General features: G+C 41.2%; 1 protein-coding gene across 6 annotated transcripts in view; it reads right to left on the bottom strand.

The window, feature by feature from the left end:
• Window positions 1–1576: 1576 nt before the first annotated feature.
• The window catches only part of LOC126235716 (protein ECT2), a 236580-nt gene continuing 215663 nt past the window's right edge, over window positions 1577–22493 (bottom strand). For all 6 annotated transcript variants that reach the window (XM_049944486.1, XM_049944485.1, XM_049944482.1 and 3 more), the window contains one exon: window positions 1577–2973. The gene's annotated coding sequence lies outside the window, so the exon portion shown is untranslated. The remainder of the gene's footprint in view (window positions 2974–22493) is intronic.

Below are 22493 nucleotides of genomic sequence, written 5' to 3'. Positions count from 1 at the left end.
GTAACTTGTACAACAGCTGAATAAGTTCTTTTGGAAGGGATGCATCAGCTGCAACAATGCAGTAAATGAGAAGTAGAATTCTTAGGTGTCTGCCTGGGTCACACTAAGTTCTCCATGAAATTTCAGAAAATGGACTTGTCGCCATCTTCAGATGACTTCTGTTCTGCTTGGGTCAGCATCCTACATACATTGGTTGTTACCCTCTACATCACTCCACTCCTGTTGTAGCTAATGCAGCTGATGGTGTGGAAACCGTTCCCAGTTCTGCACTAATGCCACCGGGTGCAGACCTGACAATGCAGGAACACTTCGCTTTTTCTTGGATCAATGCAAGGTTTCACACCTGACTGAGTCATATGTCAGCATCTTTGTTAATTAGACTGCCTTGTACCCTGATTTCAATGGCCTCTTTTAATCACGCGGTCCTTGGAGCAGGAGGACTGCCTAAGTATCTTGGTTTTGTTGTAATCTATAGTACAGCCAAATTCTATACTACACTCAACTACATCTAATCTGGTGGCCTGGCATAACTCGGTGTGGTATCTATGTCCATAATGCCTCTCTTCTATCTAGTGTACTGTTTCCCCAAAGTATGCTGTGCTGCACTGGAAGAAGATTTGTTAGAGCCTGGGTTTGCAAATGCCTTGATCATGCTTTACTGAATTTAGCAGTGTCAAAATCCGGCGGGGGGGGGGGGGGGGGGGGGGGTGCAAAATACCCATCTGACATTGTGTTGCTCCAAGATCCTGCTGACTTTTCAGGTGATAAGTGTAGATAAATTGGATGCATGCTAGAGATTTGCATCATGAACGCAGATGCTGCACTGAATACGCCAGACTGTCAAAACAGCCTAGGCCAATCATAGTATAAAAACTGGTCATACTACATATTACAAGATAACCAAGGTACTTTGGCAATCTTCCTCCTGCCCGCATTGTGTGGTTAAAGATGCCACCGAAATTAGTGTCCAAGATGGTTTAATTAACAAAGATAATAGCCTAAAACTTACCCCAGTATAAATGCTTGAAAACATGCACTCAAAATGATAGTATTTGGGTAAGGTACGATGCTTGACTACAGGTGACTAGAATGTAATTACAGATGAGCTGTCTAACATACAGTTCACATAGTTACAACATTCACAACAGAAAAAAATTACAAACTTTTTAGTGCACTAAAGCATTATAAAGTCTGTTGCACGGTGTTTTGTATCCTACCCAAATGGCTACCTCAGTGTAAATAGCCTTTACTCAAAGTAGTGGTTAACTCGGAGAAATAGTTATGTGCAACTTAAGATCAAACGATCGCTATGATAAATATGATACATTAACGGCTCATAATGTATGTGGCAGAAAACTACATGATAGCACAGAAAAAAGCAAGTATATGCAGGGTTCACATGAAGTATATAACACACTACTGAGAGAACACCACCACCATGCTGCCCAAAAGAGGGCTGCAGGTGTTTTATTACAGAACCATGTATTACTATCATCTCTCTCTCTCTCTCTCTCTCTCTCTCTCTCTCTCTCTCTCCCCCTCTCCCTCTTTTTCTTCTTTTACAAAAGAAAAGATCTTTAATTCAATATGTTATAAATACTTAGTTTTTAATGTCACTTCACTGGTATACAGGTTTTTGTACCAATATAAACATGTTTGGGGGGGAGGGGTCCTTCCATGTACATGGCACGATGGTCCAGTGTAACTATCACAACCAAAACAGAGTGTATATTACATGCTGCAGGACAGACTATGAAGACTTACACCAGTATTTAAGATCACATTAGATCGTTACAGAGATTAGTTTCAAACAGGTCATCAAGACAGTACCAGCCTGTGAAAATGTTTGGCAGAACATATTTACAAGTGCCATGTACAGTAAGCACTTTAGGCTTTCAAAAATGTCGCCTAATAGAGGAAGAAAAAGCACAAATTACAGACATGTTTAACATATAAAATCTATAACATCAAAAAAATTTATACACTTTTTTACATATCTATACATTAAGAGCACATTTGTATCAAACATCTATGCTGTTTCTTGCTAAATATTTCAAAATATTACTGGCACAGAAATGCAAAAATGCATTAAATATAAACATTCGACTTCTGTGTCTCACAACATGTACATTCGAAAGTACAAAGACATCCACAGACATTGTACTGCAAACAGCAACGCACAACAGTCAACTATTAACAGATACCGAAGCTATCCTGACATCTCAATCTGCTGTTCCAGTACGGGGTGGAACTAATGGTCACAGATATTAGTGAAGCATTAGCACTACATATGAACTGATATAATGAAGAAATATGAAAAATGAGAAGTAGCATGAGGAACACTCGAAATTCCATTCTCTTTTGATTGTTTAGCAATAAATATCATAAAAATTTATGACTACATTAAAAACTAGAAATATGATCAACTCAATGTACACCTAATTTCTGTTATGTACGAACAATTGAAAGGTAAAATTTCGTTGTCTCTGGTATTAAATATAAACTGATAGTGAACAATGTATAATACAATTAGCAAATCAATTTTTAAAATTAGTGGACATAGGATACGCCGCATTATTAATAAATTATTATGCCATTCATTGCAGAAATATCTGGTGTTTACTAAGCGTAAAGTGTTTTACTTTAATCACTTGTACTGTATAAATGAGTTTCTTCTGAAATTCAAATTTACTCAACTCAGCACTGTGTGCAGTGCAGCTTCAGTATTTGTCTTATTTAGACTTTCAGGTATAAAGTGACTTATAAATATTTCAAATACGAATCACAAACATAAAAAGAATACACGGAAGAGCATAGGACAGTTGCAATGCAGGTACAGAGACAAGAACTTGTAAAACTACAAGGCTTCTATTATGTTTTCACTCCAGCACGTACGAGTGAACCTTCAGGAATTTTTATTGTGCTGCACTATAACTGCACATCCCCATCACCATCTGCAACTTGGTTCTCAACCTATGAACAAAAATACAATTATTAATAGCAATTAAAAAAAAACACACACACACACACACACACACACACACACACACACACACACACACCGAGAGAGAGAGAGAGAGAGAGAGAGAGAGAGAGAGAGAGAGAGAGAGATTTCAATGAATGTCTGTAACTAAATATACCGTATTTACTCGAATCTAAGCCGCACTTTTTTCCAGTTTTTGTAATCCAAAAAACCACCTGTGGCTTAGAATCGAGTGCAAAGTAAGCGGAAGTTCTGAAAAATGTTGGTAGGTGCCGCCACAACGAACTTAAGCTGTTGAATATATGTAGCGCTACACAGGCATGCTTTGCAGGCACAAATACTGGCGCCAAAACCTCTGCGTCAGTAAATAAATTTATATATATATAAAAAAAAGTGGAAGACGAGCTTTTTTCTCCACCCAGAGTTTCGACCACTGCATTTTCATACATTATCCAACAAAGTAAATACAAATTCTGTACTGTTCATCTTCGAATGTAGCAGCATTTCAATGTACTACGAAAATTCGACTGTTTGGGATGTTTGTCAATATGGCCAACTCTTCGTTCTGAATTTTTTCCTACCTGTGAGAAGAGATGGTTGCTAATAGGAACTTCTATGAATTGTGAACCACATGCAGTATTCTCTTCACCATAAGAATAATACGAATATAAACATTTTGCCATATATTCTTTCGTGTTTGTTGCTATCTCATTTAAATCCTGTCTGCCTAATAAACTACGAAACTGGTGTGAGACAACAGCAAACGCGGAAGAATATACATATCATTTCTTGTTTATATTCGTATTATTCTTATGCCTAATAGTGATACAGTCAGAAATGAAGCATGGCAATTGACTAGATTTTTAAATCTAAGATGACTCTAATTTCTGTGCAGAATGTAATGTACAAAAGAGGCATCTGCAAAGATTTTCAAACGGAGAAAAATTTTAGCTCAACTCTCATTCAGAACATCTTCTATCATACGCAGTGTATTATTTGGTTCTTGTTGATCATTATTAAAGAAAGCAGCAGTGTAAGTAACAACAAATAGCAGTCTCTTGCCATTGTTTCGCTAATGAGACGATTCCTTTCTTTTTTTTATTGTAAGCGGCGGTAGAGCGCACAAAAGCAAGCCATCCCATGAGCGGCGACAGGCCGTAAACACTCATTATCAGAATGCGACAAACAATGCATGACACAGTACAGTAATGCATTTTCAGCTTAGAGTGACGTAAACACCTATAACAAAGAGATCGGCACTTATCAGATCAAAGGAAAATAAGCAATCAATTCAAACCAGACGAAGCACGTGAAAAAGGAAGGGTACCCGTATAAATATGGACGGAGTGCCTGACGGATATCAATGGCTACCTGGTAAAGCTTATCTGCTAAGCTTAAGACTCAAACCAAACTACTGTAGCTGTATCGTCATTCATTAGACCTAAATTGTGTCTCGTATTACAATGGACCAACTTTGTTTCGATTTGGAGGTGTGGCCTAAAACTTATCTCTCCCCTTGAATTTCGAGTCTCAAATTTCAGGTGCGGCTTAGATCCGAGTGCGGCTTAGATTAGAGTAAATACGGTAATGAAGTCAAAAGGTTTGCCTTATAGTAAATTTTGCTCATGTTCTCAATAACTGCACAGTTCAATAACATGGTCAATTAATGAGAGTACTGTACAACAGCCAATGAGAAAATAATTGCTAGAAAATGTGGACCAATTATTACATAGAAGATGACTGAAATGAAAAGAAACCCAAGAATAAGTTTATGACTTGAATGAACAGAACACCAACACATGGAAACGAAAGATACAGATGGTACAAAGCATGTCACACAAAAACATCCACATACTAAGGTTACCTAATACAGACGATTTGGTTGGGCAGAAATAAAATTTCATACATATAAAATCAAAACTATAATTTCTATACACACATTTCAGATACCCTGAACACTACAGTCCTTTACTAGGCATTCTCCTATTGAAGGTGATATGCCCCAGCCTTTGAATTGACTTACCCAGTTAGTTATAAGAGAGCCTACAGTTTCCCTCTTCATGCCTCTGCACAAGAAAAGGTTTATTATGAACTGCTCTAGCTACTGACTGAATTATAGCTCTCATATCCCACAGATCAAAAATTTTGTTCTACATCTCGAATTAATACTGAAGATGTACATTCAACCTCATATCCACACAACAAACAGGTTTTGTGAAAGGAAAATATATTGCAAGCCTCCTGTGTTACTGATCGCTTTATTGACTAAAGAAATGCCTTCAACTACGTTATCTGAGAAAAGTTGTGGCAGGTGTATTCAGAGTGTTGTTCCTATCCACTTAACAGCACTAACCAGAAGACTATTCAATAACCATCTCGCAGCTGTGATGACAAGTGCTGGCATGTTCGATTTGGTCAGTGTATCAAAAGGTGCCACACAGGATTGTGTCAATAGCCTTAATTGTACAACATCTGTGCCAAACATGTCATTATGAAAGCTCTTGTGATCTGACCATGACTTGGCAGAACAGAGCAACAATGAACAGCATAAAGGTACGGCTTCTTTAAACACTCATGTTTTCCACCTTCTTTAATGGTTGCAAAACATGGACCTTTAAGGGCAGATGGATGCAGTGTATTGATACATTTCAACTTCGGTGCTGGCACATGGTGTTGCGCATAAAATGAACCAAAAGAAGAACTAACATGTCCATTATAGAGCAACTCAGTATCTCCAAGCACCTATCCTCTTGTGTCAACCAAAACATTCTCCAGGTCTCTGGCTACATTGCAAGAGAAGAGATGGAGAAAATCTAGAGAAAATAATCATGGAAGGACAAATTGAGAGCACTAGGCCAAGATGGAGAGCAGCGAGCAGGTGGATGAATCAAATCAAGAACAACTCCAATCTACCTCTTCAGCTGGCTTTAAGAGAGGGTGGTGACCATCCAGGATTGAGATACTTGGTCAATGGTTTTCACAATGCTCGACAATGAGTACAATGAATTCTGACAATAAAAGTAGTTCCTCTCAAATGTCACAGTCACACAATAATCTTTAGTGATATCATTATAGGTATTGTGATAATTTTCAAACTCAATATTCAAAGTAGCCAAAAGACTTGTCTATGACTGTTTTCTTTTCGAGAAAGGGATTCCTTTTTACATTAATTGAGAATAATCATCTGTGAAAACTGCAACACAATGAAATAAACTGCAAATGATAGTAATATTTCAGGCAGCAAAGACATGTACATGGGCTGAGCAGTGGTTGTTGAATAGCTGCATTAGGACTGCTTATAAAGAACTAGAGGTGCAGAGAACATTGCGTTTCCATATTGGTCACTGTGTTTCCAACACCCATCCCATGGTTTGGGACTGGATGCCAAAAAAATTATTCGTTAGTTAGTATTATCACTTTATGGGATCATAGCCCATGAAGTTTTACAACAATGACACACGTTATACTTTGTTTATACTCCACACAAATTCCGTGGATCTGTAGGGAGTGCATCCATTATGGGTTACCAGACTATCTTTGCAACTGAATTCAGGACTTTTTAACAGACAGAACCCAACCTGTGGTTCATAAAGGAATCAGATTGTCAGATATAAAAGTAAATTTCCAGGTTTGCTTCTGTTCACTATATAAAACTTAGTGGACAATGTCAGATGCTGTATACATGTAGACTGAAGCAATGAATGAAAATTTGTACCTAGGCTGGAATTTGAGAACCTGGGTCCCCTGTTAACAAGGCAGACTTGCTAACCACTATGCCACCCTGGCACAATGCCTTTGCACAGCTGCACAGACTACACTAGCACGCTTCCCTCCTCAATCTAAATTCCCATTGCTGCTTTATCCCACTTCATATTCTCCTTGAACTCTAATGGCATTACAGAGGTTCTCCAACTGTAGTGGTATAGAACCTCAGCACTGAATGAAACAGGGCACCCTGTCTGAATGCCACGCATAGGTGCTTTCATCAAATGAATGCTGTTCAAGGTTAGGGGGATGATCAAGAGGATTGAGATGTGAATGGAGATTTGGAAGAAGGAGGGAGGTGTGCTAGGGTAGTCTTTATAATCATGCAAAGCCACGTGCCAGGCTGACATAGTGGTTGGCACATCTTCCTCATAGGCAGAACACCCAGGTTTGGATTGCAGCCTTAGTGCAAATTTTCATTTGTCATTTCATTTCAGTCTGCATATATTCAACACAGACTTATGAGACCTGAAAAGGTCTCTGGATCCGTACAGTTTCATTTAATGTCAGATACTGCACAAAGCTGTTCATGGATGATACTGGTGTATTTAGTAAAATTACGAAATGCAGCATTACACTAATCCTGGTTAATCAGTGGAAACAGAAACAACCATTAAATACATAGAGTACACATCTGAAATGACCCAATGTGGAGCAGCCACATAAACCTTGCTGTAGGAAAAGCAAATGATACAATAACATCCACTGAGAGATTCTTAAGAAAATATAACCCATTCATCAAAAAAATGGATTATACAACACTCAAATTGATCAATTCTTCAGTACTGCTCATCCATCCCAAATCCTTACCAATTAAGATTAATAAAGGAAATAGAAGATCTCAAGAAGAGCAGTGGGTTGTCACAAATGCAGGTGTGTAAGGTACTACTGTCAAAATTTCGGAAGTGTATGTTCTACGGTGGTTAGTTAATACATTAATTTCTACCACCTATGTATCATAAAATGAGCACAATGTGAGAATTACAGAAATTACATCTTGCATGAGGCTTATCAACAGTCAGTCTTCCCTTGCAAAATCTAAAAGGGAAAAAGGTAGGGGAAAAATTGCAGTGTATGCAGGAGTATAGATATAGAGGGCTACCTACGGCGGCATGAGGCTGCCAATAGTCTATCAACAGATCCTGAATATACACTGTGACTAAGAAACTGCCTAGTCTGTAGGGTCCAGACTGGTTGGTGGTTACTTCAAGGTCGATTTCACGCCAGATCAAAGCAGGCAGTAAAGATGGTTTCACCGAAATGCTCTGCCGTGATCCAAGAACCATCATTACTGCCTTAGAACATGTGTTATGGGCGGCAAATTGTATCTGCCACAAATGCTCCTAATGATCTCCCAGACTTGTGCAGAGCTAGTGGAATGGTTGCTGAGCCCACAAATGACCACAACCTATTGTTACCTTCTTCAATTGTTAGTTGTGTCTTGGCCCTCACGACGTGAATAACTGTGAGGTTCTTTATAGATTGTTGGTATTTGTATCTTTGTAACGCTAAACACGTGACCTGGACTATGCAGCGGCACTGGTCTGTCCTCTAAGGGAAATGGATGCAGTCTGGGAAGTGGTCTCTGAAATGGAGCTCAACAGTAACTTCCCATTGGGCACAATTTAACCCTTTTAGTGCCAAATATGATCTGATCGTGATCCAGATTTTCGGCGAAAAATGCCAGTAACAATTTGATCGTGATGCTCTTCTCATTCATTTTTTCCGCGCTTGAAGGCAAAGTTGTTAGTATTTCCTAGGCAAGACGCAGAAGGAAGGTCAAAGGCACAGCATATCGATCTTGTTTTCGATTGACAGTGCGATAGTTCGAGTAAAATAAACTTATCTGGTGTTGTTTATTTACCGAGTATTTCGCGGCAGCATGGCCTCATCAAGTAAGAAGTTACGGTTCGATACGAGTCATTTAGACAATAATATGATAAGTAGTGGAAGTGAAGATGAATTTGCAGGATTTGCAGAAAGTGAATCAGATTATGAGATGTCCGGTGGAGAAGAGAACTCGTCGTTTTCTTCAAGTGACTATTGTGCGTCAGCAAATGACAATGACGACGACCAAACTCAACTGAATTGCAGTCCAAATACTTTTGTTGAAATAGTGGATGAGGCATCAAATAATCCGCCCCCTCCAAGCTTTGTGTATGCAGAAGTACCAAGCCCTAAACATATACCAGCAAACGCCACACCAATTGATTTTTTCAATTTGTTCTTCTCGCTGCAGCTTCTTACGATTATAGTGACTGAGACTAACAAATAAGCTCGCCAGGAGATTCAGTCAACGCATTTATCGCCAAATTCGAGAATCAAACAGTGGTAACCAACAACTGTAGCAGAAATGACGGCTTTTATAGCAGTGATTTTGAATATGGGACTGATAAAAAAAACCAACGATTTTTAGTTATTGGTCAACTGATGCAAACCTGTTCACACCGCGGTTTTCGCAAATGTTTTCATGCAACAGGTTTCAGTTGTTGCTGCGGTTCTTACATTTTGTAGAAGATTTGAAACTTCACACTCTTGGTCACCCATTATATGATCCAACAGCCAAATTTCAAATGTTGGTGGATATTGCCAACAATGTTTTCCGTCGCTACTACACTCCACACCAGAAACTGAGTGTTGATGAAAGTCTTGTTAGGACAAAGGCGCACACACAGCTAATCCAGTACCTTCCCAATAAACATCATCACAGATGGGGAGTCAAATTTTGGATGCTGTGAGATTCAGTAGTAAATTACTGCCTAGGGTTTTATGCATACCGTGGTGCAAAAAGTGATGATGACAAAAACGAAATAAAAGAGAATGGCCTGGGATATGTAGTCGTTGTGAAACTACTAGCTCTTGGGAGCTACATGCAAAAAGGTTACCATGTGTTTTGCGATAACTTTTTTACATCTATTCCTCTGGCAGAAAAGCTGTATTCAGTCGGCACTTATCTAACGGGAACAACTAGAAGAAACAGAAAATTCCTGCCACGTGGTCTTCTGTCGAATTATGCTGTAGGTCAGCTAAAGTTTTTCAAGAAATCTTTTATACCTCTCTGTGGCTTCAGACAGAAGAAATCGCAGAGAAATCCAGTCCTCCTTGTGAGTACATCATCCTCTGCTAATCATCAGGAAAGACAATTCGCAATAGACAGTCAGTCAAGAAGCCAGATGTTATTTTCGAATATAATAAGTATATGGGTGGCATTGACTCATCTGATATGATGACATACTGCTATTTAGATGAAAGGAGGACTGTCAAGATGTGGAAGAAGGTAGTTGGTTGGTTGGTTTGGGGAAGGAGACCAGACAGCGTGGTCATCGGTCTCATCGGTTTAGGGAAGGAAGTCGGCCGTGCCCTTTCAGAGGAACCATCCCGGCATTTGCCTGGAGTGATTTAGGGAAATCACGGAAAACCTAAATCAGGATGGCCGGAAGAAGGTAGTGTTCAGCATAATTGCCAGGATGTTGCTGAATGCATATGTTTTGTATAAGGAAAGCCTAAATCCCAGCGACAAACCACTGACATGGCTGAAGTTTAATAGCATAGTGCAATAGATATAAATGTACCTGCTCCAACAGTATATGGTGCAGAGACTCTTCTGGGGAGAAAGGATGCTACTGTAGTGTTTGTTCTACAAAGGATAAGAAGCGGCATTCACGAACAGTATGCGTTTGTTGCAAGAAAGGACTGCATCCTTCATGTGTTGGTCAGCATGTGTGCAAGTAGTTTTCATAACTGCAACCTCACATTTGTCAGTGATTTATGACTGAAGAACTGAGAACACGTTCAGAGCAAAACAATTTTTTTTTTATAATGTTATGTTCTTTTTGATTTTTTCCTTAGTGAAATAAAAAATTTTGTAATCCTTTATGATGTTTTTGTTAAGGAAACTACAGAGATTCCATATATACCTGAAATTTATGAGTATATCATCATTTAATGGGTCTCAGAGTAAACTGAAATCAAAGTTTCAATTTTTTTGCTATAAACCCCATAGTGAAAATAATTTTTTTCTCTGAAAATATGTTCTTTGACAATGTGTATTGCACATATTACTGTAGCCAGCAGCATTCCCTAAAAATTTTAAAAAAATTACATTCCATTATGCATTAGTTTAGATTTTATTGCAAGTATGGCAGAGATCTGCATTTTACTGTAAAATTGCATGGCACTTTTAACATGATCTTTTGAGAAAACGTCTGGCACTAAAAGGGTTAAGAGGGCTGAAGAGCAGAATACAGGCTTCCAGAATGAATTTTCACTTTGCTGCAGAATGAGTGGTGATTTCAGACTTCCTGGCAGATTAAATCTATGTGCTGGAGAACTTCTGAAAAGTTTAAAAGGAAGAAATGAGGTAATGGGGGAAGTAAAGCTGTGAGGGTGGGTCCCAAGTTGTGTTCAGACAGCTCAGTCTGTGAAGCACTTGCCCTTGAAAGGCAAAAGTTCCAGGTTCATATCCTGGTCTGACACAAATCTTGTGATCGGTCAGGGAGTTCCAGACCATTAAGTAAATGCAACACTGCCTGACAGTAATGCGGAAGTGGGTTTGGTTCAAGTATGGAAGACAAGTCTCGTAAGACATCATGAGGCTCTCAATAACTCAATCCTTTAGGCAAATCAATACAAGCCTCACAGCAGATTGCGTGCAATGAAGTTGCGTAGCAGGAGAAATGTGAAGTTGAGTTTGTGAGATCAGTACAACCTTTTAGACTAAAGCCTCTTTCAGCAGTGAATAAGTAGAGCAAATTTTTAACTTGAATGTTGTGTTAAACTGCATCCACTACTATGTTGAGTGTAATCAGGAGAACAACAAAGAACTTTGTGTGTAAACTAACTTTGAACACTTCGCAAGGTGTTCTGGGAACGTAGGATTCAGTAGAACGTAGCCATTATTGACTAGTTTTATCCATGTCAACATTAGCAAATAACCTGTAAACCCTCAGTTCTTTAAAGAGTGGAACACCCAAGTATACAACGGATTCAAACTTCTGGTAACTTTATAAATGAGCTAATGCGTTAAAATGCTTGATGTTCAGCATGAAAGTGGCAAAAGGTTTGAAATTATGTTTGAATTTTCTTGGAATAAGTTCTCTACCACTGAATGAGTATCTTTTGGGTAGTTTGCAAAAATTTTTTCAAACATCTCTGTATTTATGAAATCATATATTTGTAAAAAAGTGGTGTACGAGGACATAAATCTTGCATGTACATTCAGTGCTATTATGTGGTCACTGGCCGCGAAGTGTGTTGCAAATATAAGTTATGTGTAAAGAAGAAAAATTAAACCATTGTTTCTGATGTGCCAGTTTTACTGCATTAAGAGTGGAAATTTATTAAGCAATAAACTGTTTTTCCTTTCATCATTTTGTGGGTAGTATCAGCAAGAAAACATTTCATAAAGGTTTGAAATTATGTGTAAAGATTTTTGCAAGTCACTAAGTATGCTCATTCCCAAATAGTGGGCAAATATAGGCTGGGTATTTGTGCATAGTGAATTACTCTGCCTTGACACATATACTGTTTATAACTAATATTTGTCTTACTGTGTTGAACCTTTCACACAATATTACACCTCTTAATGAGCAGATTATTTCATTATTTTAAATTTGATCATTTTTATGAAATACTGAAAATCAAATTTCTGTTGTCCCTAGTAGCTGTCAGATGGGCAGCCTGGGTCTGTGTTCCATGCCCCGAGATGGTCACTTAGGTACATAGAGAAAGATTCCTTCTTATCCTGTACGGTATGTCTCCCCACCCATGGTTCTGGGCGACATTCCTGAAATCTACCCCTTTTCCTAGACCTCTTCAGTCGTTTTCCTTCATCCCTCTTCCTTCCCCTTCAACCCTTCTGTCTGAAGAAAGAGTCACTGGCTCCAAAAGCCGGCCAATTACAACCGTTTAATGTGTGTTTTGCCACCACTTGGTGAGTAGATTTTTTTTCTATCCAATTAATACTTTGTAGTCCATAACACCTATAGAAACTTCATCAGATTGCAGAAAGGAAGGGTACTCTGAAGACTATGAATTCTGTCTCTTCGGTTCTCTTATTTTTTTTAACCCAATGAGCACAGAGTGCCAATCATATAGGTTTAATTCTTGTGAAATTCATCATAGATTTGTCTGCCTTCTACATAATCCTGGTATTTTGTCACGCACTAATAACAACCATGGACCTTATCGTTAGTGAGGAGGCTTGTGTGCCTCAGCGTACAGATAGCCATGCCATAGGTGCAACCACAACGGAGGGGTATCTGTTGAGAGGCCAGGCAAACGTGTGGTTCCTGAAGAGGGGCAACAGCCTTTTCAGTAGTTGTAAGGGCAATAGTCTAGATGATTGACTGATCTGGCCTTGTAACATTAACCAAAACCGCATTGCTGTGCTGGTACTGCGAACGGCTGAAAGCAAGAGGAAACTACAGTCGTAATTTTTCCCAAGGGCATGCAGCTTTACTGTATAGTTAAATGATGATGATGTCCTCTTGGGTAAAATATTCCAGAGGTAAAATAGTCCGCCATTCAGATCTCCGGGCGGGGACAACTCACGAGGTCATCGTTATCAGGAGAAATAAAACTGGTTCTAGGGATTGAAGTGTGGAATGTCAGATCCCGTAATTGGGCAGGTAGGTTAGAAAATTGAAATGGGGAAATGGATAGGTTAAAATTAGACATAGTAGGAATTAGTGAAGTTCGGTGCAGGAGGAACAGGACTTCTGGTCAGGTGAATACAGGGTTACAAATATAAAATCTGTTGTGACTCGCTGATCATTCAAAGTGCCGCCGCGCAATTACGCGCGTCCTCTACGTGCAGCGCTGTCTGCCAGCCATGCAGCAGCTGCGCCACCTAAGCGACCAGCCGAGCAGCGGCCGCTAGACTGGGACTCAGTGCTCATTCGAATGCTAACGTGTACACACGTCTTGCTTGTCAACTTACTCTGTGACTTATATGTGTTGTGTCGTTCTGAAATATATGTGTTAAACTTGACGTTATAACAATTGGTGACGAGGTAGTGGATTTTTCCTTTTCACCGTTGACCCACAGGGTTCCATGGCTACTGTCGAGCAACTATTGCAAAATCTCTTTGAACAGCAAACGCTTCTAACAGCAGCGATTCGCGATTTCGTCGTGGCGTCAAATGCGGGGCGTTTCTCGCCGTTTGCTATACCTCCTTTTCCTCCTTACGACGAGACGGCGGAAGACTGGCCTGATTATGAAAAACGTCTTCGACAGCACTTCTTGGCATTTCATGTCACGGACGAACAACCATGTAAGTCTCTGTTCCTTTCCTGGATTTCACCTCAAATGTATCGGTTGTTGTCGCAATTGGCTCCTTTGAAGGATCCTGCATCTTTGTCCTTTGCTGAAACGTGCTCACTTCTGTCTGTCTATTTTCAAAAGCAAATGCATGTGGTAGCCTCTCATGTTGCCTTTTATCGTTGTCAAAAACAGCCACATCAATCCTATCGCGCTTGGGCTGCTGAACTTCACGGCCTCAGTCGAAAGTGTCAATTTGTTACTGACATTCACAAAGAATCCTATGCCGATTCCATGGTACGGGATGCTATTATCTGGTCGGGGCCCGACAAAGAAGTTCGGCAACGTACCCTTCAGTTGGCAGTCTTTTGAAATTTCTCGTGCCACTGGGGCGCAAATAGAGGCGTGGGTGATGTCGGGGAAATACAACCTCTGTGCGCTGTTGCGACGCGTGCGGCGCGTCCCCGCCGGCCGACATCGCCGCAGTGCGCTCCCACGCGCAGCATCAGCCTAGCCGTACACAACCCGCTAAGAAACTGCAGCAAAATCCCCGGCAACTTCCTTCATGTCCACGGTGTTTTACGAAACATTCATGCGAGGATTGTCCCCAACGTTGGGCTGTGTGTCACAATTGCAAAAAGAAAGGTCATGTGTCTTCCGTTTGCAAATCCGACCTCATACATGATGTTCATAAACATGACGCTGATTCTGATTCTGTGTTGTCTGTCAATTGCACTTCTTCCCTTTCAGGGAAGTTATTCCTCACTGTCCAAATCCTTGGTCGAGATGTTCGCATGCAAGTGGATACCGGTTCTGCTGCCACTATAATTAATTCTCAGACGTATCTTCAGTTGGGTTCTCCACTCCTGTCACCTGTCACTCGGCAATTACGGACGTACAATAAACAGATTTCTCTCTTGGGACAGTTTAATGCTGAGGTATCTTACAAATCTGTCGTTCGCACTGTTCCCATATTTGTGGTCGACCAGAGCAACGCAGTAAATCTTTTTGGTTTCGATGCCTTTCGCGTTTTTGGGTTCTCCATAGATGACTCTGTCAATATTGTCTCTGATGCTATTTCTTATGCTCAACTGGATTCCTTGTCGACGACATTTTCGTCCCTTTTTCTCCTGGGTTAGGCCGTGCAAACGACTTTGAAGCTCATATCACGCTCAAACCCACTGCTTGGCCTAAGTTTTTTCGGGCTCGGCCCATTCCTGTGGCCCTTCGTGATCGGGTAAAACGGGAGTTGGATTGTCTCACTACTTCAGGGGGCTTGCTGCCTGTCACTTCCAGTGAGTGGTCCTCTCCTGTCGTTGTCGTTGCTAAGCCAAATGGTGATATTCGTCTCTGTGGCGATTTCAAAGCCACTGTAAATGCTCAATGCCTCATCGACACTTACCCTATGCCCCGTCCTGAAGAACTGTTCACTGAACTTGCTGGAGGCCAGTATTTTTCTAAAATTGACCTGTCAGAAGCTTATCGTCAACTTTCGACGCTGCTTCCCGGCAGTTTCTGGTACTTAACACACCTTTCGGCCTCTATCAATACCAATGCTTGCCATTCGGGGTTGCTAGCGCCCATGCTCTCTTTCAGTGATTCTTGGAACAATTATTGCTCCCTGTCCCTGGGTGTATCAATTACATGGACGACATTGTTGTCACTGGCTCCACAACTGAAGAACATCTTCAAAATCTCCGCACACTTTTTCATGTCTTACAGACTGCCAGTCTTAAGTGTAATCTTCAGAAATCACAATTTTTTCAGGCATCTATCACGTACTTGGGGTTTCAACTCTCTCGGGATGGTATTCGTCTGCTTCAGCAAACTGTTGCTGCGATCAATGCCCTTCCTCGCCCTACATCTGTTAAGGAACTGCAGGCCTTCTTGGGGAAAATAGCATACTATCACAAGTTTTTACCATCTGCGGCTTCGGTGGCTGAGCCGTTGCATTGCCTGTTGCATAAAAACATGCCTTTTCACTGGTCCACGTCATGCGAAGCAGCTTTCCAGAAATTGAAGACTATGCTGAAACAGGCCCCGTGCCTGGCTACTTATCGACCTGGCCAACATCTTGTTCTTGCCACAGACGCCTCTCAATACAGGGTCGGTGCAGTCCTTGCGCACAGTTTTTCTGACGGTTCTGAACAACCCATTGCTTATGCCTCCAAAACGCTCACGGATGCCCAACAAAAGTATTCTCAAATTGAGAAAGAAGCTTTGGCCATTATTTATGCTCTTCATAAGTTTGGTGTTTTTCTCTATGGCTCAAAATTTCATCTTGTTACCGATCACAAACCACTTGTTTCCTTGTTTCACCCATCAACGTCACTTCCCGATAAGGCTGCACACCGCCTCCAGCGTTGGGCTCTTTACTTGTCTCGTTTCAATTATGAGATTCATTTCTGGCCAACGGCTCAACATGCAAATGATGCTCTGTCTCGCCTTCCCATGGGTCCTGATCAGGCATTCGATATGGATGAACTTTTGTGTTTCCACCTGGATGTTGCCGAGCAGCGGGTTGTGGACGGGTTCCCCATCACTGGGGACAGGCTGGCGGCTGCTACGGGTTCTGACCCTACCCTCTCCCGGGTTTTACGCTGTATTCAGAAGGGTTGGCCAGATCACCCGTACGCTAAGACTTCTGATCCGTTGCGGAACTACTACGCTTTGCGTTACCGCCTCACGGCTAGGGATGGTGTTATCCTCCTCTACACTGACAATGCTTCGCCGTGTGTTGTCGTACCTGCGTCTTTGCGTGCTTCGGTCTTGCGCCTCCTTCACCAAGGGCACTGGGGTGTGTCTCGCACAAAATCTCTGGCGCGCCGTCATGTGTACTGGCCTTGCATCGACTCTGAAATCGCACACATGGTCGCTGCCTGCGGCCCTTGTGCGTCACAGGCCGCTGCCCCGAAGTCATCTTTGTCACCATGGCCTTGTTGCACGTCGCCTACCACCGCGGCATCCACCAGTGCTCTCATCCGCATTTTTTCTTTGGAAGGCCTCCCCTCTACTCTTGTTACTGATAATGGTCCGCAATTTGCCTCTTCCGAATTTGTGGATTTTTGTGCTCGTCACAGCGTTATGCATGTCACGGCCCCACCGTTCCATCCACAATCCAACGGTGAGGCTGAACGACTGGTCAGCACATTTAAGGCTCAGATGCGGAAACTTCTGACTTCTTCTGCTGCTGATGATGTGCTTCTCCAGTTTCTGTCGTCTTACCGTTTCACCCCCATGGGCGACCACAGACCGGCTGAGCTCTTACATGGCCGACAGCCCCGCACGCTACTTCATCTTCTGCGGCCTTCCACCTCATGGCCGTGGGTGCCTTCACTTGGCCGGTTCACCGACGACGTCCTCATCTGGGTACGGGGATATGGCAGGCAGCCAAAATGGAGCCCGGGCCACGTCTTAAGACACCGTGGCAGACGCCTGTATGAAATCCAGACGGACACGGGTGTTGCAGTGCGTCATTCGGACCAGCTTAGGCCTCGTGTGCCAGCAACGCCTGTTCCAAATGCCGCTACACCACCTTTGGCTCTACCTGACGCTCGGGATCTTGGCATCTCTCAATACTCACAACGCAGCCCTCTCACCGTCATCACGATGCCAGCCCAAGAACGGATGCCACCAGGAGACGTGCCCATGCAGGAACCAGATGACCATCATCTGTCAGAGCAAATCTACTCACCTCCTCCTCCAACGGACGCCGACACATCGCCCATGTCTCCTGTCATATCAACTGGACCTGCCGCAACGGGCAGATTGGTGCATGGGGACCCAGCAGATTCGACCCCTACGTCTCCTGTCATCTCGACCCGTTATCATCGGGGACACTTCCGTCCGTACGGGAAGCCTCCTCCTCGAGACTTTACGGCGAGTCAAACAACGCCTATGGACGTTAGCCATCTCCAGGACACCTCCATCAAGACCAGCACAACAATTTTCAAAGGGGGGAAAAGTGTTGTGACTCGCCGATCATTCAAAGCGCCGCCGCGCAATTACGCGCGTCCTCTACGTGCGGCACTGTCTGCCAGCCATGCAGCAGCTGCGCCACCTAAGTGGCTAGCCGAGCAGTGGCCACTAGACTGGGACTCAGTGCTCATTCGAATGCTAACGTGTACACACGTCTTGCTTGTCAACTTACTCTGTGACTTATATGTGTTGTGTCGTTCTGAAATATACGTGTTAAACTTGACGTTATAACAAAATCATATAGGGGTAATGCATGAGTATGTTTAATAATGAATTAAAAAATAGAAGCACAGATAAGCTACTATGAACAGCATAGTGAACGCATTATTGTAGCCAAGATAGACACAAAGCACACGCCTACAACAGCAGTACAAGTTTATATGCAAACTAGCTCCGCAGATGATGAAGAGATTGAAGAAATGTATGATGCGATTAAAGAAATTATTCAGATAGTTACAGGAGATGAAAATTTAATAGTCACGGGCAGCTGGAATTTGATAGCAGGGAAAGAAAGAGAAGTAGCAGGTGAATATGGACTAGGGGTAAGGAATGAAAGAGGAAGCCACCTGGTAGAATTTTGCATAGAGCATAATGTAATCATAGCTAGCACTTGGTTTAAGAATCATGAAAGAAGGGTGTATACATGGAAGATGCCTGGAGACACTGGAAGATTTCAGGTACATTATATAATAGCAAGACAGAGTTTTAGGAACCAGGTTTTAAATTGTAAGACATTTCCAGGGGCAGATATGGACTCTGACCACAATCTATTGGTTATGAACAGTAGATTAAAACTGAATCACCTGCAAAAAGGTAGGAATTTGGGGAGATGAGACCTGGATAAACAGAAAGAACCAGAGTTGTAGAGAGTTTCAGAGAGAACATCAGATAACAATTGACAAGAATGGGGGAAAGAAATACAATAGAAGAAGAATGGGTAGCTTTGAGAGATGAAATAGTGAAGGCTACAGAGGATCAAGTAGGTAAAAAGGTGAGGGCTAGTAGAAATCTTTGGGTAACAGAAGAGAGATTGAATTGAATAGATGAAGAGAGAAAATATAAAAATGCAGTATATGAAGCAGGCAAAAAGGAATACAAACATCTTAAAAATGAGATTGACAAGAAGTGCAAAATGGCTAAGCAAGGATGGCTAGAGGACAAATGTAAGGAAGTAGATGCATACATCACTAGGGGTAAGATGGACGCTGCCTAGAGGAAAATTAAAGAGACTTTTGGAGAAAAGAGAAGCACCTGTATGAATATTAAGAGCTCAGATGGAAAACCAAGCCTAAGCAAAGACGGGAAAGCAGAAAGAGGGAAGGAGTGTATAGAGGGTCCATACAAGGGTAATGTAGTTGAGGGCAATATCATGGAAATGGAAGAGGACGTAGATGAAGATGCATGGGAGACATGATCCTGCATGAAGAATTTGACAGAGCACTGAAAGACCTAAGTAAAAAAAAAAAGCCCCGGGAAAGAGAATGTTCCATTAGAGCTATTGATAGCCTTTGGAGAGCCAGCCATGACAGAACTCTTCCATCTGGTGAGCAAGATGTACGAGACATTCGAAATACCCCCAGACTTCAAGAAGAATATAATAATTCCAAGCCCAAAGAAAGCAGGTGTGAAAATTACTGAACTATCAGTTTAATAAGTCATGGCTGCAAAATACTAGCACGAATTATTTAAAGATGAATGGAAAAACTGGTAGAAGCCGAACTTGGGGAAGATTAGTTTTGATTCCGTAGAAATGTTGGAACACGTGAGGCAATACTGACCCTACAACGTATCTTAGAAGACAGGTTAAGGAAAGGAAAACCTGCATTTATAGCATTTGTAGACTTGGAAAAAGTTTTTGACAATGTTGACTGGAATACTCTCTTTCAAATTCTGAAGGTGGCAGAGTTAAAGTACAGGTAGCAAAAGGCTATTTACAATTTATACAGAAACCAGATGGCAGTTATAGAGTAGAGGGGCGTGAAAGGGAAGCAATGGTTGAGAAGGGAGTGAGACGGGGTTGTAGCCTATCCCTGATGTTATTCAATCTATATATTGAGCAAGCAGTAAAGGAAACAAAAGAAAAATTTGGAGCAGGAAACTTTGAGGTTTGCCAATGAGATTGTAATTCTTTCAGAGACAGCAAAGGACCTGGGAGAGGAGGTGAATAGAATCGACAGTGTCTTGGAAGGAGGATATAAGATGAACAACAACAAAACCAAAACGACAATAATGGAAAGTAGTTGAATGAAGTCAGGTGATGCTGAGGGTATTACATTAGGAAATGAGACACTAAGTGGTAGATGAATTTTGCTATTTGGGGAGCAAAATAACTGACGATGTTCGAAGTAGAGAGGATATAAAATGTGGAGTGGCTATGGCAACAAAAACGTAGCAATGTATGGAAGTGAGACATGGACGATAAATAGTTTAGACAAGAAGAGAATAGAAGCTTTCGAAATGTGGTGCTACAGAAGACTGCTGAAGATTAGATTGGTAGATCACCTAAGTAATGAGGAGGTACTGAAGAGAATTGGGGAGATGAGGGAATTGTGGCACAATCTGACTAAAAGAATGGACCAGTTAGTAGGACATGTCCTGAGGCATCAAGGGATCACCAATTTAATATTGGAGGGTATTGTGGAGGGTAAAAATAGTAGAGGTAGACCAAGAGAACTTGTCTCTGGACTGAAGACCACAACAACAACAACAACAACAACAACAACAAGTTAAGGCTTCCTTCGATGCCTGAGAGAGGTGACCTCTATTTTAGGTGATGTATTTTTTGGAACTGCAGGTTTTTAACTGATCACCTCTTTCCATCAAAACACACTATTTTTTGTGCTATTTTCCTCTCTCTAACAGCAAACAATGTTGAAAAGTAAGTAGGGTGTTGTGTGTCATATACATTCACTACTTCACTATACAGGACGGATACACTTCAGCAAGTTGATTTACTAGATCTCCCGCTACTACAGATAAATATGACAACCTTTATTCCAGAGAATGTGGTTCGATTGCAACAGATGAGATGAAAAGTTCATAGGTGCGTCTGTCACAATTTCTCTGTTTTCCAGGCCTTAGGTAGCAGAGTAAAGCGCTTAAATTGTTAACACTTAAAATACCTTAAAAATTTGTTTCATACGTAGAAAATTTGGTTAACATAAGAGTCTATTTGAAGAACGCACTTTCTACAAGCCCTTTTGTAAAATTAAAAGTGCAGTGCACCTTCCTCGCAACTGGGTGCTTTGTAAGTCATTCCCAATTCTGCTGCTTCAGGTAATGTGGCTGTTTTCACTAGCAAAATCCAATTTCAAGTGTGTTTTACCACCTCCACCATTCCTTTTACTCCATAAGATTTCATGTGAGAAAAGCTTATAATTTTTTTAACACACAGTCTTCAACCTAAATATGTTCTGAGAAGACATGTTGTTTTCTTGTTGGATGTTAGTACAAAAAAGTTATCACCATTAAAGTTGCAGGACCAGCTAAGGAAATAAAGGCCAATTCCAACAGACACCCACATTATCTGGACAAGTCTTAATACAGCCTAAAATCCATCATTTCACCTAAACAGTCACATAATTGAAGGTTGTGCTGACAAAAAATGAAAGAAAGGAAGAAGAAAACTCAAAATCCCCATGAAACCACTTCCTATTCGTATGATGAGTGTTATAGCAAATCCATTCACTGTCATATAGGAATGGCAATCCACCGCCGAACCTAAACCAGTCAAGAGTGGTCCAGTTTGCTAAAGTTCTTATTTCACCATACGGATGAACATGTGGCTTATCGAATGCCATGGTCACAATGAGCTAGTCAAATACAGTTTCTATCTGCCAATGTTCCAAATAAAACAGCAGGGAAATTGATTAGCCACAGCCTAGAGGTTGTTTCCCGGATAAATGTTTCACTCAGCATTGGAATGTGTACTCATATGGAAGCCTGACAGACTAGAACTGTTTGCATCATTGAGACAAACTCAAGTACTTGCCCCCCATAAAAAGTGAGATCAGATGAACTAAATCAATACATATTATGTAATGATCTGAGTGCCTGGATCATCAGAACAACTTGGTTAGTACAACACAGATGATGTGTTTGTTAGTTAAACATGCCTGGAAAAAAAATTAGTTTTAGAATCTGATCTTAATAAGAGTCACAGAATGGGACACAGATGCTCAATTTTTTTTTAACAGCCACTCATTCCATCACAATATTTGTGCCTTATTGGAACTGCTCTGTAGTTTTCAGTGCAAAGAAGAAACTGACAATATCATGACAATACACATGCACACTCATTCAAGTGTATTAACTTTGCATACAAAAGATTTGATTCGATGGAAATTTAAGAGAGAAATAAGGAACACGTGCTGATAGCAGACAATACAATAACATGCAACTTTCTATTTTATGAAGAATTGTCTTTCACTGAAAAACACTGTAATACTATTCTATAGAACATTTCAATTATGATTTTTATAAATTTATGAGACGTAATTCCTGAGT

Source organism: Schistocerca nitens, chromosome 2 (assembly GCF_023898315.1).
Source record: "Schistocerca nitens isolate TAMUIC-IGC-003100 chromosome 2, iqSchNite1.1, whole genome shotgun sequence".
Classification (NCBI taxonomy): domain Eukaryota; kingdom Metazoa; phylum Arthropoda; class Insecta; order Orthoptera; family Acrididae; genus Schistocerca; species Schistocerca nitens.
This window is presented reverse-complemented; position numbering and strand designations above follow the sequence as displayed.